The following is a 17,739-nucleotide window of genomic DNA, read 5'->3' on the forward strand; positions in this document are numbered from 1 at the left end:
AGTTTAAGGAGTTTGTTTTTGTACTCTTGCAACAACAAGAAGAGCAATCCACGAAAAGCAGATCTATCATGCGTACAAGAGATCAAGCTTTTTCTCTGCCAGTCAACAAAGAGGCAAAGCAATACACTTTCAGATGTATTATATGTACGAGGAATCAAGAAGAACTTGCTATCTGTCTCTTTGCCATTACTAAGGATGGCTTAGTGGTTTAGTTTTAGAATGAAAGATGTATTGTTCATGATCGTAGGAGTGAGACAATAAGACAATTGTTTCTTTTGGTCCTTTGGCTCATGGCCTTTATAGGCTAGATACATATGAAAGACAAAGGAATGCTATATGTACAATTTCTGCCATGAAGGCAATGGGTGTTGCTAAGCTATGGCATGCAAAGCTTAGCATGAAGGAATGAAAGACAAAGGAATGCTATATGTACAATTTTTGCTAGATACATATGAAAGACAAAGGAATGCTATATGTACAATTTCTGCCATGAAGGCAATGGGTGATGCTAAGCTATGGCATGCACACTTTGGTCACTTGAACTTTGGCAGTTTGCTGCATTTACATAAACATGACGGTGTTTGAGCTGCCTCATCTTGAAGCCCCTATCAAACATGTTTATGAGGGCTATATTCTTGGAAAAATGGGCATCATTTCCCAAAGATGGTTTAGTTAGAGCTGTCTAAAAATTACAGCTTATACATAGTGATGCATGAGGACATCATCTATTAGGGGATACCTCTATTTTGTGACATTCATTGATGATTATTCCAGACATAACTAGGTATATCCATTGAAACAGAAATCATAGGTTTTTATATCCTTTAAGCACTTTGCTGCTATGGTTCAAAATTCTTTTGCATGTAAGATTGGTATCCTGCGTAACTAATGGAGGGGGGAGTATATGTTGTTTAAGGCATTTCATGCATACATGGCTGATCATGGGATAAAAAACCAATGTATTGTTCCCTATACACCTCAGCAAAACCGTGTAGTTGAACATAAAAACAGATCTCTCATGGAGATGGCACGGTATATGGTCAAAAGTCAAGTGTTACCTCGTGGTTTCTAGCCAGAAACAGTCATGTGTGTAACATATGTTTTGAACAGGTGTCCTACAAAGGCTTTGCATACAATTATGCCTTTTGAAGCTTGGAATGGAAGAAAGCCCTCCATGGCTCACTTACACATTTTTGGTTTTCTTGCACTTGTGCCTGAGCAACTTTTCCAACAAGCTTGATGATAAGGCTTTTAGATGTATTTTTGTGGGGTAGTAAGGGTTAGCATCTCTATCATCCTGCTACCAAGTGGATTCTTGCCGAGTAGAGATGTTGTATTTGTGAAAGATGCAATTCAGCCCTTGCATTTGGAAAATTCTGGACTCAAAAGAGGGCTATTTCAATAATAATATAATAATAGATACATAGATTGAGTGACATGAAATCTATGAACGATATTCACCGGTGGTGGGACCTCTGTACAAACCCACCTAAAACGTGGAGAAACTCTTATCTTCATGAAATATTAAAAAAAACCATCACCTTGTCTTAAAATAATTTAAACTGTTTTTTTGTCAGCACCTAACACAATAAAAGAATGTTTTCCACATTCCTGTGTTAGACGTGGAGCACTAAAAAATTCTTTCCACCATTCCTAGAACTAATGAAGCTTGAATGCTTGGAATAGATAGATACACATTCTCCTGGTTATTCCCTCAACTTGGTTCCACTTTTGAATCTTGAAACATCTTTGGCGCCCAAAAGAACACACCGTCCCTCATTTCTTCTTCCCTCCTTGATCCACAAAAGTGGTTAGCTCAGTCATCCACTTTCTGCTACTTCTTCTTTCTCATACGTCTGTTAATCTCTCATAGCACCCGAAAGTGGACTGAAACGAGCAAGGAGCAGTATCTCATCTATTGTGTTGTATAACATAAAAGACGAGAACGAAGAATGGATTCCCCAAGTATACAGGAAGTACTCTTGGGTCACTATGCAGCCAGGAAAACGTGGCCACTACCGAGTGAAGGGAAAGGCATCTGAAGACTTGGCCAAACATTAGAAAGGAAGGATCCTTGACTTTAAGATGGCACTAGGAGGGAAAACTATCAAAGAAGTGTTGATCCAACATGTATTCATGCAAAAAGAGATCAACGTGGGACCATTGGAAGGACTTTCAAGACACAGACCACATTGTAAGTGCTTGTGTTTTGTATTTCAATGTTGCAAATAAGGTGATTGATATACATTTTTCTTCCTTGCACAGATTTGTACCCATCCAATCTTCAGGAGTGGGAGCCTGCACAATGCTTGACGGGATTCTTGAATGTCGTACATGGTGAGGTGGGGGAACTTCAATATGAAGGTCGTGCACCAAGTGATCTCGCAAGAAGTAGAAGTAGAACATATTTCTATGACTCATTTTATACCTTGCCCACTCAATCGAGTCGACATGGAAAGTTGGAACGTATTCCGTTGCCTGCACTTGATAGTCCTGAGTGGCCATTGCTTGATACAGAAGTGATAGAGTCATACAGGACCAAAATGTTTAATGATATTAAATGTGCTATGAAGCCTAGCATTGGTGCAAGAAATGTCCACTTAAGTTTGTTTATTCCAATTGCATGCTTTGTTGATTTATTTTCTGATTGTAAACAATTGAGAAAAACTAGAACAACTTTTGTGTGCAAAGATATAGATGAAGCCTGGCTTGATCATTTGTTTGACAAAGGTTGGAGAGTGAAATCATCAAAGAGAGATGATTTGATCGAATGTCGATTGAACACCTCCGACATTGCATTTCGGTGAGTGTTATAACATTCAAATGTATTTTTGTGAAACAGTTATAACGCTTATTTGATTATACTCAAAAAATTATCCTAATGATATTTTGGAATCAGATACTATATTGCCAGGTACCATCTGTGCATATCATTTACTTATAGAAGGTGGCGATGGATCAACAACAACTGGGAAAGCATGGACCAAGATACAAGAGATGGCAGCCACTCTTGCTTGATAGATATAGTTATGATTCGACAGGGTCACCCATCATTGACATTGGAAGTGGAAGAGAATTGGACTCTCGAATATGTTAGGAAGGAATTAGAAGTAGCTATTCAGAATCCTCCAGATCAATTTTGCTTCAAGCTCGATGGTCGGAAGCTAAGTAAAAGAAAAGAGTATCAGATCATTTGTAAAGATGTTGTAGCCCCACATGAATTGGAGGCACTAGAAGATATATGATGTGACCATGTATACGGTGACAATGTATTTTCCATATGCAATAAACTTATCTATTCAGAACATTGCTTTTGTAATGCTTTATTGTTTAAAACAATGTATTGAAGGCAAAAAATTTCCAATTGAATTTTTATGTACACAAAAATGGCTTAAAGTAAGAAAACAAGCACTAAAGGAACACAATAGCAAATTTGATCCTCTGATTTTCAAATTAAAAGTGCATTTACAATTGATGTTCTCTCTCCAATAACACTAAATATGTGCAAAAAAATATAAATGTACATGTGTAGCTGCATATTTACAAATGTACATTTGTTGGAAGAAGGAAAAAACTATTTATTACTGGAACCCATAGGACTTGGCTTCAGGATGGAGCCATGGCTCTTCTCCCAAGTACGGAGCCCATGTAAGAGGCTCAGGGGGGCCTATCCCCCCTTGTGGATTGGGCGGGATGAAGTCCATTGGGCCATCTGGAGGCATAACTTCTGCGACCTCGATTGATTTCGCAATCGTTTCCTCCCTAAACGTTTGGACGTCTAGGTCCACGTAGCAAGACATGGATGGAAACTGCCATCACAATTCATCAAGGCATAAATAAGATCAACATGACAATATACAAGAAGATAAACAAGAGTACGCATGCGTATGGGAGCTGAAAAATACTTACATCCTCTGAAGGGAGCTGAAAAATGCTCTGTAGCAGCAACAATGCATTAAGTGCAACCCTCCACCCACAGTTGTAACCATCTTCTTGTTTGGGCACACTAACCCTTCGAATGGTCGATCGATCCAGGGTGTCGATGTCCATGCTCAGGCTCTCATAAGCTGCCATTAGTTTCCTGACACCACTGCAAACAAAGACCAATCATTATCCTGATCAATCCGGACTTCTAACTCAAACAATAATATGTATCATAATGATTTTAAGTTACAGCAAAACATTGCCATGGACACCAGATGTCGAATTTGCAAGGTAAATAACATTATCTTGCACATCGACTAGTACAAGATTCCAATGGGAATTGCATCACATCTAAATAGATTTCTATTAGTTTCAAGCCAAAGGAAGCACTATATAACTCGTGTATGGTGATTCGTATAAACATCATGCAAGAGAGATAGAGAGACAAACTCACTTTTCATGATATGCCAAAAAAAATACTCGAGCATCGTCCAGCTGGACCTCCCGAAACCAATTCAGCACATCGAGGTACAAAACTGACTCTACTAGCAACAGTGTTGAGACCAGCGAATCAATCTGGAACACTCGATGCTGTACATCCTCGGGCAATTGCGAAATAACAAAACTTCACAAGGAAACATATCAAGAGTTAGGCATAAACTTTAAGAGCCAAGAATGAAAAATTATGGCAGGACAGAGAAAAGAGTATACCTTAAAACACATCTGAGCACTTTGTCGTTGACTTCAGTTTTAGGATCAAACGAAATGTTTATCTCCTCAGCATGAATCGGAAAATAACATCTTTGCCCTCTAATATTAAAGGGTACATAGAACTCTGGCAACAAAAATTAAAGCGCCTCCCGATTCATAGCGTGGAGTGCGCGAACATTTTCTCTTTTTGTTTGTAATGCAAGCATTGCCACTTGATGTTCCCTTTGAGCGCTTGTCAAAAAATTTGCCCGAGTCTGATGTTCATGATCTGGACCTCCCTCGGTCACCTCTTCAATTCTCACTTTTTGAACAGGACGGACATCCAAAATTTGCACCATTCATGCATCAGTAAATGTAACTGGTCTAAGTAACTTATCATATCTAAAATGAAGGGCTACTAGGCTGAAAAAATCTTTGTTCATCACTGTGACCCTGTGTGCATGGGCAGCAAGAACGTAACTATCCAAAAAAAATTCAATCATCCAATCTTCTGTGGCCTCCTACGCAAAACAGGGTCGATGCCTTCCACCTAAACAAAATTCCATTTTGCTCACAAATTCTCCTGGCAAGCCTCTGGAAAGGTAATCTTGGAATAGCAGCAGTCGGGTGCTTCATAAATTTTGTGATTTCTCGCAGCGCTGATGAATGCTTTGCGAAACGCTTTAGTCTAGGCTGCATTTTGGATAATCGAGAAGGACTGCTTGATTTCCTCGATCTTGAGGCATTCAGAGTGCCCATCTTCTTCCCACTAGATGAGGGACCTGCATTGTCAATGGGTCTAGCGGTATGCCTTACACGAGCCATCTGAAAACGCAAGCAAGAGCAGAAAACTTAGCTATTCAGTAGTACACGATTAACAATTCACCATAAAGTGAGAGAGGGTGGCCAAAAAAGCAATATGCCTTTCCTCGCGTTATGGTGAATCCATTCACCATAACGCGAGATGAAGGCCCACTGAAGCACAATAATCCTCCTCGCATTATGGTGAATTCATTGACACCAATAAGAGGTGGATTATCGTGCATCCTTTGAGCTTTGATCTTGCGTTATAGTGAATTGATTCACCATAACGCGAGACTTAGAGCCAGACAAAGCAAAACAATCCTCCTCGCGTTATAGTGAATCGATTTACTACAACGGGAGGAGGATTATCATGAATCTCTTACCATTCCATCTTGCATTTTGGTGATTCGATTCACCATAACACATAGAGCCGTATTGAGATTCTAATGGCTCGTCATCTGCTTTAAGATGAATCGAATCACCATGGCAAAGGGCAAACAGTCGAAGAGAAAACAATGGCAGAGGGCAAACAGTCGAAGGAAAAACAAAACAATAGGAATATACAAGAAACTCACAAAACAATCAAGTAATACACGTCCATCACATTTTATGCATGGGAATGGATGGAGACTCTCGTGTAGAAGGTGAATAAATTGACACCAATAAGAGGTGGATTATTGTGAATCCTTTGCCCTTTGATCTTGTGTTATAGTGAATTGATTCACCATAACGCGAGACTAAGGGCTAGTCAAAGCAAAACAATCCTCCTCGCGTTATAGTGAATCGATTTACTACAATGGGAGGAGGATTATCGCGAATCTCTTACCATTCCATCTTGCATTTTGGTGATTCGATTCACCATAACACATGGAGCCGTATTGAGATTCTAATGGCCCATCATGTGCTTTAAGGTGAATCGAATCACCATGGCAGAAGGCAAACAGTCGAAGAAAAAACAATGGCAGAGGGCAAACAGTCGAAGAAAAAACAAAACAATCAAGCAATATACAAGAAACTTACAAAACAATCAAGTAAGATACAAAAACTCACATTTCATGTGTGGGAATGGATGGAGACTGTCATGTAGGAGGTGGAATATTGGTTCAGTACTGTGGGGGTAGTCGAAAGTCACCTGGAGGCAAGCAGGAGGACGGACAAGGCGAAATGGATAAGAGGACGAAAAGGTGGCATGATTAACGGCTTTGATTAGTCTTTAGAGAGAACACACGTGCTGGCGGGCTGCCAGGGCGACTAGGCGACGCTGACGTGTCGCATAGCATTAAAAAGGGTTTTTAATTGCCTCTCTTGCTTTGATTAGTCTTTATAGCGTGTACACATGTTAGGTACATGGCGGGCTGCCACGTGGCATTCATGGAATGGCGGGTGAAAACACGATGCTGACGTGTCGCATAGCATTAAAAACGGTTTTTAATTGCTTCTCTAGGATACCCATCTCATTTATTGCCTCTCTTGGAGTTCGTATTCTCATTTATCTCCCCACCAACGGCCTTCATCTCCACCAATGGCCTTCATCTCCATCAATGACTATCTCCTCCAACCCTCCTTCATCAATCATCCTCCTTCATCCTCCTGTATCAAACGACAAAGACAAACCTCCAATCTCCTTCATCTCCATCAAAGATAACGACAACCTCCTTTATCTCCATCTCCTGCAACGTTTGTATACAATTCGTTTTCCTGGTATTTTTATCTCTTTTGTGCTTCCTTCTTCTTTTGTTATTTCGTTCTTTTGGTTTCATTCTTGCAGAACTCCTTGCTTTGTCTTTTCATCGCGTTAAGGTGAATTGAAAACCTATGACTCCTCGCATTATGGTGAATTGACTGCGAGGAAGACTATTTTAATTCGTTTGACACCTCCTCTCTCAGTATGGGTACTTGAGAAGTATCTTTATTTGTAATTCACCATAACATGAGAGGCGGCGCCAAAGGATGAAAAAGTCATCATGTTGCGGTGAATCAATTCACCATAACGCAAGCGAAGGTCCCATAGGAAGCACAATATTCCTCCTCGCATTATGGTGAATCGATTCACCATAACGCGAGAAGAGATCCTTGATAAAGCTGCAATTTTATTTGCGTTAGGGAAAATAGATTCACTACAACGCGAGGAGGAATACCTGGATTCCTCTGGCATCTCCTCTCGCGTTATGTTGAATCCATTCACCACACAGAGATTTGGTGTTTAAGACCGACTGTCTTTTGATTCATTGTTTGAACTAATATTTTCCATGTCTTATCTACACCCTTGAATTCAGCCATGGCGCAAGTTCAAGTCGAGTTTGATGTGGACGAAGAGATTAAAGAAACACCTACAACTCTGTTGTATGACTTCCTCTGCAAATGTCGACGTCATGATTTGCATCCTTCAATTTCGTTGATGTTCAATTGCGATTTTTCTCTGGAGGATACATTTTCTAGCCATCCTGGATACTTTGAAGAGGCAAAGCAAGAGTTTGATGAGCTCACAAATGAAGATCCAGTGATGATTGATGGGAAAAATCACATTCATTTTAATCTCAAGGTGTCGCCAGAGAAGAAGTAGAGGTTAAATAGGGATTGGCACAAGGTACCATGTGATAAGAAGAGAACTTTGCCATGCCCTTTTCACAAAAGAAAATGCCGCTTGATGGAATACTCTTATGCCTTCTTATGCTTCTTGCACATGAACGTGCAATTAACAGATGAAGAATATACAGAGCCGCATGCAACAAATGAAAGTGAAGACACGGTTTCTCGTCAGGCTAGTCCCACCATTGAGGATGTTGCTGAAGAGGAGGACACTCCTCATGTGATTGAGGAGTTCAATGTTGAAGAAGAGAGGAAGCTCAGTTCGGCGGTTGATATTGAGGCAGTGAGAGAACAAAACATTGATGTATGTCAGCTTGTGATTGAATCAGATGACTTCTCCCCCATTCCAACGCCATTACTCCCCTCCTACCAAGTAGGAGATTCAGAGTATATATAGACATACAACATGTATTTAACTTAAGGGAGGACCATTGCATAGCTTTCATAGCCCAAAATCTGGAGGTCGATAACAATTTTGTAGATGATGATGGGATAGATAAGTACTTACTAGTGGATAGCCATGTGAAAGACACTGAGTTCCTATCTGCTTCTGCAGCAACACTAAAGATGATCTATGTTGATGCCCTTAAATATGAAGGAAAAGATGCCACAGAGGAAGAGCTACAAGAAGCAAGGGAAAGACTGAATATTACCAACATGGGAGGGTTTAGGGATGTGCCAAGTAAGACAGCGGAAACCGTTCCTAGTTCGAGCACTAATTTATGGCAAGACGCCTTGCTTGAAGCAGATGAGAACCAAGAGGTTAGTTTTTTTTGTTGTGTTTTCGTACTTTTATTGCGGATTTGGCTTTATCAACTTTGTCCTGAAATGTTTGGTGATGTTGTTTCTGGCTAATGCTCCTTTATTTTTTCAGTTGGAAATATATGAAGACACATTCCTCAAACGTGCTTCAGGCAAGCGTATGGCGGGATTGGGCCACGATTCGACACTAGGAACATATATACATCGCCTAAAATTCTCTCAAATTGTGATATTTCACGCTAGCTTCTCCAAGGATAATGCAAGTTTTCCTCTGATGGCGATAAAGACTCTATCCAGGTATTTAGGTGGCTATCACTTAAGGCTGAATGCAAACAAGGCAATACTTCTGGAGCGGCAAGCAGCTGTTCAAATTTTTGGGGAGGGACCTGGAGTATATTCGTTGAGATGTAAATATTATTTAACATATGCTGCTCACGGCTTGGCATGTGGAATCACAGATCCTAATCTGTTGAGTGATTGCGAGAAGAAGCATCTTCTTAGAACAGCAGGGCCAATGGTCCCTCTTGTGCCATTGATAGAGGATGAAGAAGATGTTGTAGAAACTTCATCAAAAAGGGCTCGGCTGGGGGAATTCTCTGCTCCAGATTAACAGATTTAGATTGTTCCAATTGCTAAGAAGTTTCTTCATATTTCTCAATACTCTTCTTGCTTACCATTCAAAACTATGAAATGTATATATATTGAAAACATTTATATGGGACATAGATGAAAGCTCTTGTTCTTTAAAAATCTTTTACAATTACATCATTGTTTTATAATATGTATTTCAATGATCAATTTTCTTCCACACTCTGCCCTGTCTTTGTCGTTGTCTTAGCCATTCAGCATGATTCTGCCTTCCCTGTGAGGAGACATATATTGATTGTCTCCGTTCAGCCTGCATCTTTCTTATTGCACATGACACAGCTGATTCAGACTGTTTGATCCTCACACGAGCCCTCACTTGAATCTGCCTATACCACCACTGACATAGTTGCTTCATGGGATTACTTTTCTTCACTCCTCCTCCATGTTGAGTGGCCCTTTGATAGGCACAACGTGCTTTTGCCAATGAGATCTTTCCATGCCTTGGGTAGACCAAATCCCAAGGCTTCCAAACTCTTCTGCAAAAAAGGTTCCATGTGCATGCAAAATGTGCTATAAATGCTCAACAACAACAAGACATTTAGTATCGTACAATATATTTTGAACAACAATAAAAACTCAAAGCTGTAGGTATTCAAGTAATAACCATGTATTGTGTCAAGTTTGTCGCACCCCATGCCTTTTCATAGCTAGTGTAGAACTCTGTCACAACTGCCTCAAATTTCTCAACATCCCCATCTTCAAACCTTGCTTTTTGCAACAAAGGTGCTAGGCGATCAAAAATTCTCCAGTACACAAGAAGCTCAGAATCTTACTAATACCCATAGTTGATCTAGGATGGAAATCTCACCTCTGCTGAAAGCTTCTCCGAGGCCATACTGAACTCTCAGGGTCGCTTTCCAAATTTTCTCATCACCTTCTCTTCCATGCTCCACAATATTTCTCAACATATAGCGGAATTCATGGCGTGACAAAAGGGACAGGTGGATGTGGCCCAGCAAGCACTCCTCCCGGCACACCATTGCCTAGTTGGAAACTCAGAAAAATGTTGCCATTGCCCTCAATGATAGGCTAAAAGTGCAAGCCCTTGAAGTTGACTCCCAAATCACTTGTCTACAAATGAGATGTGGAGGTACTGCACACCGAAGTCGAGGGGGCCAAAGTGCAAACATAGAAGAACCTCACCCTGGCTAACGGCCGCCCACAACACTCCAAAGAGTTGAGACCATGGCACGCAACTAGCAATAAGCTCGTGGGTGAGGTCTACAACTAGATGTCCGAGCACCACAAGTATGTTTAGAGGTCCATCAATACAAAGGACCAGACCATTGCTCAACTTAAACAACACATTATAGAGTTGAAGGCTAGGCCCCAAAAAGAGTAGGTCATGTGTGCAACAACTGAGTGCAAGGTGGATAACCTAATGGATGTGGAAAACCTAATTAGATATCCCTATTTAAAGTACATGGAAGTTTGTATGTGTAAGTGTTATTTGAATTCCTAATTTAGTAAGATGTACTAAAGTGTAGAAAGATTCCTAGTAATGTGTAATTGAAAGAAAAAAGAGCAAATGTTGCTTGATAAAGCCTGATCAAGGTTGTCAGCAATAGCTGAATATTAATAGCATCTAGTTTCTAAAGGGGTGGGGGAGAATATCTTGTTCGATGGTGAAGCACATCGAGTCCTAGGCAAGGCGGTGGGAACTTCGATAGCGGTGAAAAGCTAACTAGTTCTAGGCCATCCATAGAATGTTCAAAATGTTGTAGGCGGATCCAGCATTAGAGGGTTTTGCCAATATAGGGTTCATCTTCTTAGTGTCATCAAGTAGTGCATTCTTCTAAGTGAATTGATGCCGAGTCCCGTTAACATGCAGTCCTCTCCACTAGGACTGAGTGTAGGTGTCACAAGACCTTTTTGTACTTCTTGAAGAAATAATTAAAAACTCATAATTCATCAAAGATTAAAGCATAGACTTGAATCAAATTGATATGAAAGAGCATAGCATAGCATAAAACAAGAGAAATAGAATAGCATCACATGGACACTATTAGGTGCAATCTCCTCTCTTAGACGTGTAGCTCCACTTCCACGACATGAGTATTTTGAGAATTTTTATTCAATAATTAGCTCAAGGAGCTATTAATAGTTATGTGTACAAAATTGGGCTTGCTTTTCCACCTTTACAAAAATAGCTCAAACACTAGAGCTTGTTCACATACTAAGTGTACATAATCAAAACTCTTCTAGCATATGTGCTAGGAATATAGCAACGCCATGCATAAGCGTGCATAAATAATTTGTACAAACATTTGGCACATGGCCAACAAAAATAACTCATAAAATAACCTTTTGCACATTCGCACACTTAATAACCTTGTGCACATTTGCACATTCCATTTATTAAGCTGATTTTTGCACACATTGAATCAAGCATAAAAAATATGATAAAATATATACCTGTACTAGTCCTTGTGTTTGAGGAAACAACTGTCCTCAGATGTGTGAAATAAAATGCTACAACAACGGCTCAGATGCTTGGGTGAAGATGGATTGTAACAATAAAACTCGTGTGCCACCTAAATTGGTGACCCTCACACTCATCATCAAATCACAAATAATAATATGAAATAATACGATATAGACAAGATCCCTTATGTGCGATACACACACTTGTCATCACCTATCTCCCAAACGTAAACATATTGGTTGTTCCAATTAATTACCCTTATCTGTAATTAATCCCAATATGAAACGTTGATAGGCATAAACACAGTATACACTACCCACTTGTTTCACTACAATGAGAGTATCATTATACACATCATTTAGCGTCACATGGAGTGTATTACCACTTGTTACACTTTCAATTAGCATGGTACATCAATTGCATAAACCACTTTTCGAGTGTGTGCAGTTGTCTAGCATAGTCCACTTGTTTCACTTTGACCACAATACAGTTATCAAGCATGGCACTACTTGTTACACCTCAACAACTTACACTCGTCAAGCATGGTCTCAAGCTATGCCAATAACACTAGGTAACCAGTATTTAATGTGGGGTCACCCATGATACCAATTCACTAGGATGGCACACTAGCATTTAGGTGTTCCCGTACAACTAAAAGGGTGGACATTATGTAACATATAGTATATAAATTCAAGTATATTCTCTAAATATAATAGACATTGTATCAATGACTTCTATGTGTAATAAATTCTAGTGTCCCATACCACCAGAAATTATCCCACACAAATCTAGAGAAAAGAATGCATCGAAATCCTTCATGCATTATTATTACTTTGAAAGTACTCGAATCACTATTTCAAAGATAAAGTTTACATAGAAATATTAGAGGAATTATTTACTAAGCTATAGAGGGTATCAACTTACAAGTGTTGGATAGCTTTGCTGCAAAATACATCATTAAAAGGACATAAATATTGCAAGCATATGTGACATTTTAATTTGCTGATGATTAAAATTATGGAAAATAGAGAAACTTACTTAGGTTGGACTTCAAAATATTAGTTAGAAGAAAATGAATCCACAAATAATAATTTTTATTTTATGCAAGTAATCAAATTACACAAGGCAAATACTTAACTAGTAAATCATTGGAGATTTTACATATATTAATCTGTAGGTTAGTTTTATAATATAATATCAAACTTCAATTGTTAATTTATAAAATTTAGAAAGTGTAGTTATTACTTAGCTTTCACCTGCAGTTCGTAAAAAGTCGAAAGCTCGTATGTCAAAGAGTAAGTGGGAAAAATAAAATTTATTAATGTCAAAAAATCTACTAAAAACCATGGATCCAAAATCCTCCAAAAGCTCAAGAATATTGCTCAAGAAATGCATCCAAGTAATAACTTGTTGAAGAGTTTATCAAAAGAGCTGAAAAATTTATCGAAGAAGATAACCAAGGTAATAATTTCTTGATGTCAAAAATTTTATTGCCAGAGGTTTCCAATTTTTTGAAAAAGAGAAGAAGGCCTTTCTAAAGATTTTTTATGCCCTTGTAAAATCTGAATTTTTTTCTCTTCTGAATTTTCCCTTTGTGCAAACCCCTTGTTCCTCTTTGAGATCCTTGAATAGTTTTAAGATAAGCTATATAGTTTTAATATAAGCTTTAATTTTGGGACCTTAAGCTTATAATATTAAGCATCTTAGCAAAGCTTACAAAGCTTCTTTTTTTAAAAGCTACGTTCTCTGTAAGAACCCGGTTGCGCAATAGAGAGAAGGGGGAAAATTCATGCTATGCTGATTAGAGAGAAGGGAGAGAAATGTAAATTCACGTTGCGCCACCGCCATGGTGGAGAAGAAGAGAGAAGGAAAATTTTGAATTTTAATTCTAAAAAAGAAAATAGAAGCTTGCAACAAGCGATTTCTCCACAAATTGATTTGTAGAAGATTGAACACCATTCATTATGGATTTCCTGGTGTAGTGGTTTAGCAATTCGATTATGGGACTCAAACCTCCTTCAAGAGCTGATTTAATCCATACAAATGGATTATGAAGAGGATTAGTGGGATTAAAGGTGGTTTTGTGGTTTTCGCAAACCCACTAATGGTTTTCCACCTTGCTTTACCTCTTGGACAATAGATTGATGGAGATTTGGTGTCCAATGGCTGAAAACAAGCCTTCTTTCAACTATACATAACCATAAACATATTCTTCTTCATATTAAATTGAAAAATCATGAAAATCACCTTTGCCTTTGTCTCTTTCACCTCTTTGTCAACAAGTCTTTGATCGGCTTCAAGAAGATTGAACTAATCCAAAGCCTTGATACCACTGTCACACGGGACCTTGTTGTACTTCTTGAAGAATTCTTGAAGAAATAATTGAAAACTAAAAAATTCATCACAAGCATAGATTTGAATCAAATTGATATGAAAGAGCATAGCATAGCATAAAACAAGAAAAATAGAATAACATTGCCATCAAGACACTATTGGGTGCAGTCTCCCCTCTCATGCGTGTAGGTCCACTTCCAAGACATGAGTATGCTGAGAATTTTTATTCAATAATTCACCCAAGGAGATATTAATAGTTGTGCGTACAAAATTGGGCTTGCTTTTCCACTTTTACAAAAGTAGCTCAAACACTATAGCTTGTTCACACACTAAATGTAAATAATCAAAACTCATCTAGCATATGTGCTAGGAATATGGCAACGCCATGCACAAGCATGCATAAATAATTTGTACAAACATCTCGCACGTGGCCAACAAAAATAACTCATAAAATAACATTTGGCACATTCCCACATTTCATTATTATGATTTCTGCACACATTAAATCAAGCATATTTTTCTATGATTATTATGTATCAAAAATATGATAAAATATATACCTGTATATAAAACAGTAAGGGAAGCCTAAAAGAGGTGGAAGTCACTTCTCCTCGCAAATAATAATAATAATAATAAAAGTTTGTGTCTGTAAGTGTTGTCCAAAGTTCTAGTGTGATAAGATGTACTAAGTGGAGAAAGATTACTATTTGGTGATACTTCACAATTTTTGAACAAATCTTTTTCCTTCTTACATTTCATATAAAGGTATTTCATACCAAATGATTTCATAGCAGCGAGGGCATCCTTGAAGATTTGAAATAGGACGTCGTCGTTTTGGGCCCCGGCCCATTCGAAAAAGACTCACCCGCCCATCCACGAAGAGTGGGTGGGCGAGTCTGAAAAGTGGCGCCAAATCTAGCCGCCGTGGGTGTTGTCTCCTCTACCGAAATGTATTGTACGTTGTCGGCACCGAGCGGGCGGGCGGATTATATGGACGGACAATTTTGCCCGCCCATCCTTAGAACTTAGAAGAATCCATGCACGTTCAACGTGCCATACTTTCGCGTGCGCTCTTGACGGCGGGCACTCCAGGACCCGCCAACGCGTTCTCCGCTGACCTCTGATATAGATAACGACTCACGAGGCGGTTCGCACCAGTTCCGTTGCACCCTACGCGGAGGTTGCCAGTATCGTGCTTACAAGGTTATCCTTTGCACACAGCCAATACGTTTGCCAAATTAGAACGTGCATTTCTTCGCGGATCAAACTTAATTATGTGCCTATTAATGCCTATCATAATTACGATTACTTGTTTATGGATTGCTCACTAATCCTAATTACTGCATCTATGAACGCTTTAAAGCTGATCCGCATTGCACATTGATATGGAGCTTCATTGTACCTACTTTTCCTTGCACAGTCTGGGGCTTCCAAGGCAGTTTCTGAGCTAAAGTGTTACTAGACTGCTCTCTCTCTCTCTCTCTCTCTCTCTCTCTCTCTCTCCTTTCCAAGCTCATCTCGGTTACTGTTCCAGGTTTTTCTTTGCACTCTTCTAGGTAGCCTTGCAATTTGTTACACTGTTCCTTTTTTAGCTTCAGTACTACTACTACTCCACCTAATGGGCTCCATGAAAGTTGTATTATCTCCCCATCCTACTTCTTCCTCGTCTTGTGTCCCTGGTTCTGTTCTTGCCTTGAAATCTTGCCATGTCAGTGGACCCTCGATAGCCTATCCTGACCTTCACTCCACCTCCTCTGGAGGATTAATGCAAACCATTATATCAGACACCCCTAATACCACCACTAAACCCACAGCTGCTGACCGCTTCAGGCTTGATATTGAATCCATCCCTTGGCCCAATAAAGAAGACCTTGCATTTGCAGAAAAACTTATGTCCATGCCTTGGCCTCCCATTACTGCGACACCAAAAGCTGGTAAACATGTTGATTTAGAGGGGGATATATCTGCTGCAGATGTTGATCTGCTGCCCATGCCAGGCTAAGTGAGCCTTGCTTCTCAACTGTATGAATCCCACTTCTCATTCTGCCCCACTCATTCTAGAATGACTAGAATTCTCACTGATTTGCCAAATAAGTACCATGGAGTAACCCCATCAGGCCCTTGTATGACTGCTGAGGGTGATGTGGAGAACTGCACTGGGTCAGGATTCATTACGAATGATCTGCTTATTCCAAGCAAAGCCGCAGCGAGTTTTGTGGGGTCAGATGTGACACATAATATTGCTAATGAGTTTCATTCAATGGCTGTTTCTGCTGCATGTGAACCTTTGAGAGAGGCGAATTTTGGGGTTGGCCATTGCAAGGAGAAGGCATGGAAATCAGGGCCTAAGGCAAAGAAGGGAGGTTGCAATTTGCAAGCCAGCATGAAAGCTCGCCAGGATCTAGTGGTATGGCTCCTAGTTCGCCATCATCATCATCAGAAACAAGCTTAAACGCAGGCTCTTATGAGCTCAATGCAAACCAAAGCATGTATTCATCATCTATGCCAATGAATATATGCTTTCATGACAGCATGATAGGCAAGAAGAGGCCCTTCTCTGTCATTGAATCGCCATGTATTGTGTCAACCTCACTAGGTTTTGTCAATGCAAGCCCAAATGTGTGGGCATCTCAGTCTGACTCTGTGGCCACAATGCAGCAGGAAAAGCAAGAAAGCAAAAAGCAGGAAATGAGCTACCCTTCTGCAACTCAGGCCGTGATCAGTGCAATGCGGTACAAAGCTCAAGTAGGGGGGCATTCTCCTCTCAATTGGGCAGCCAATAATGATGTTAGTGAGGCGATGAAAACACCACCTGTGAAAGCTCGCAGGAGACATAGGACAGCCATGGACGCACAGAACATTGCTGCCCGTACTCAGCGTGAGAGATTCAGCGAACGCATTCGCATTTTGCAGAGCTTAGTGCCCCATGGAGAGAGGCTTGACACAGTGTCCATGCTTGGGCAAACGCTGGAGAATATAAGGTTTCTCCAGTACCAAGTGAGGCAGCTTTGTCATGGCATGGACCCATCAGACAACATCAAATGTGAGAAGTGGAAAGACTTCCTTGAAGCTGCTCAACCAGCTTCAACCCAAGCCTCATCAGTTCATTAATCAAGCTAAAGCCACTACAATTACTACTACAAGAAGTTAGGAGAGATCATGTAACATGGCTTTCTTACTTTTCAAAGATGAGAGACCATGTAACATGGCGTTCTTTATAACATACTTTACAATCTCAGAGGTGCTCATTGATTTACAAACATCTACATAAGGGAAAAGATACATCAACATCATCATCGTAGTCAGCAGTTTTATATTGTATGTCTCAATTGTGTTAGTCACTTAGATTACATAAAATCTCCACTATCTCCACCATGGTAAAGGGTGTAGGGAGTCACTTGTTCATCAACATTGATACAATTGGCTACTGCTTGATGAATTGACTAGTGACTCCCTACCATTCAATTTGACTAGTGACTCCCTACCATTGTCTATGTTACATGATTCCACATTATCATTTTTCACTAATGCCCACTTATCTCCTTAGATGCACAGGATCTCAC

General features: G+C 39.8%; 1 pseudogene; it reads left to right on the forward strand.

The window, feature by feature from the left end:
- Positions 1 to 15,694: 15,694 nt before the first annotated feature.
- LOC147636992 (uncharacterized) lies at positions 15,695 to 17,460 on the forward strand (annotated as a pseudogene).
- Positions 17,461 to 17,739: the final 279 nt, after the last annotated feature.

This window comes from Cibotium barometz, chromosome 7 (assembly GCF_041138505.1).
Source record: "Cibotium barometz isolate CiBa-2024 chromosome 7, ASM4113850v1, whole genome shotgun sequence".
NCBI classification, from domain to species: Eukaryota; Viridiplantae; Streptophyta; class Polypodiopsida; order Cyatheales; family Cibotiaceae; genus Cibotium; species Cibotium barometz.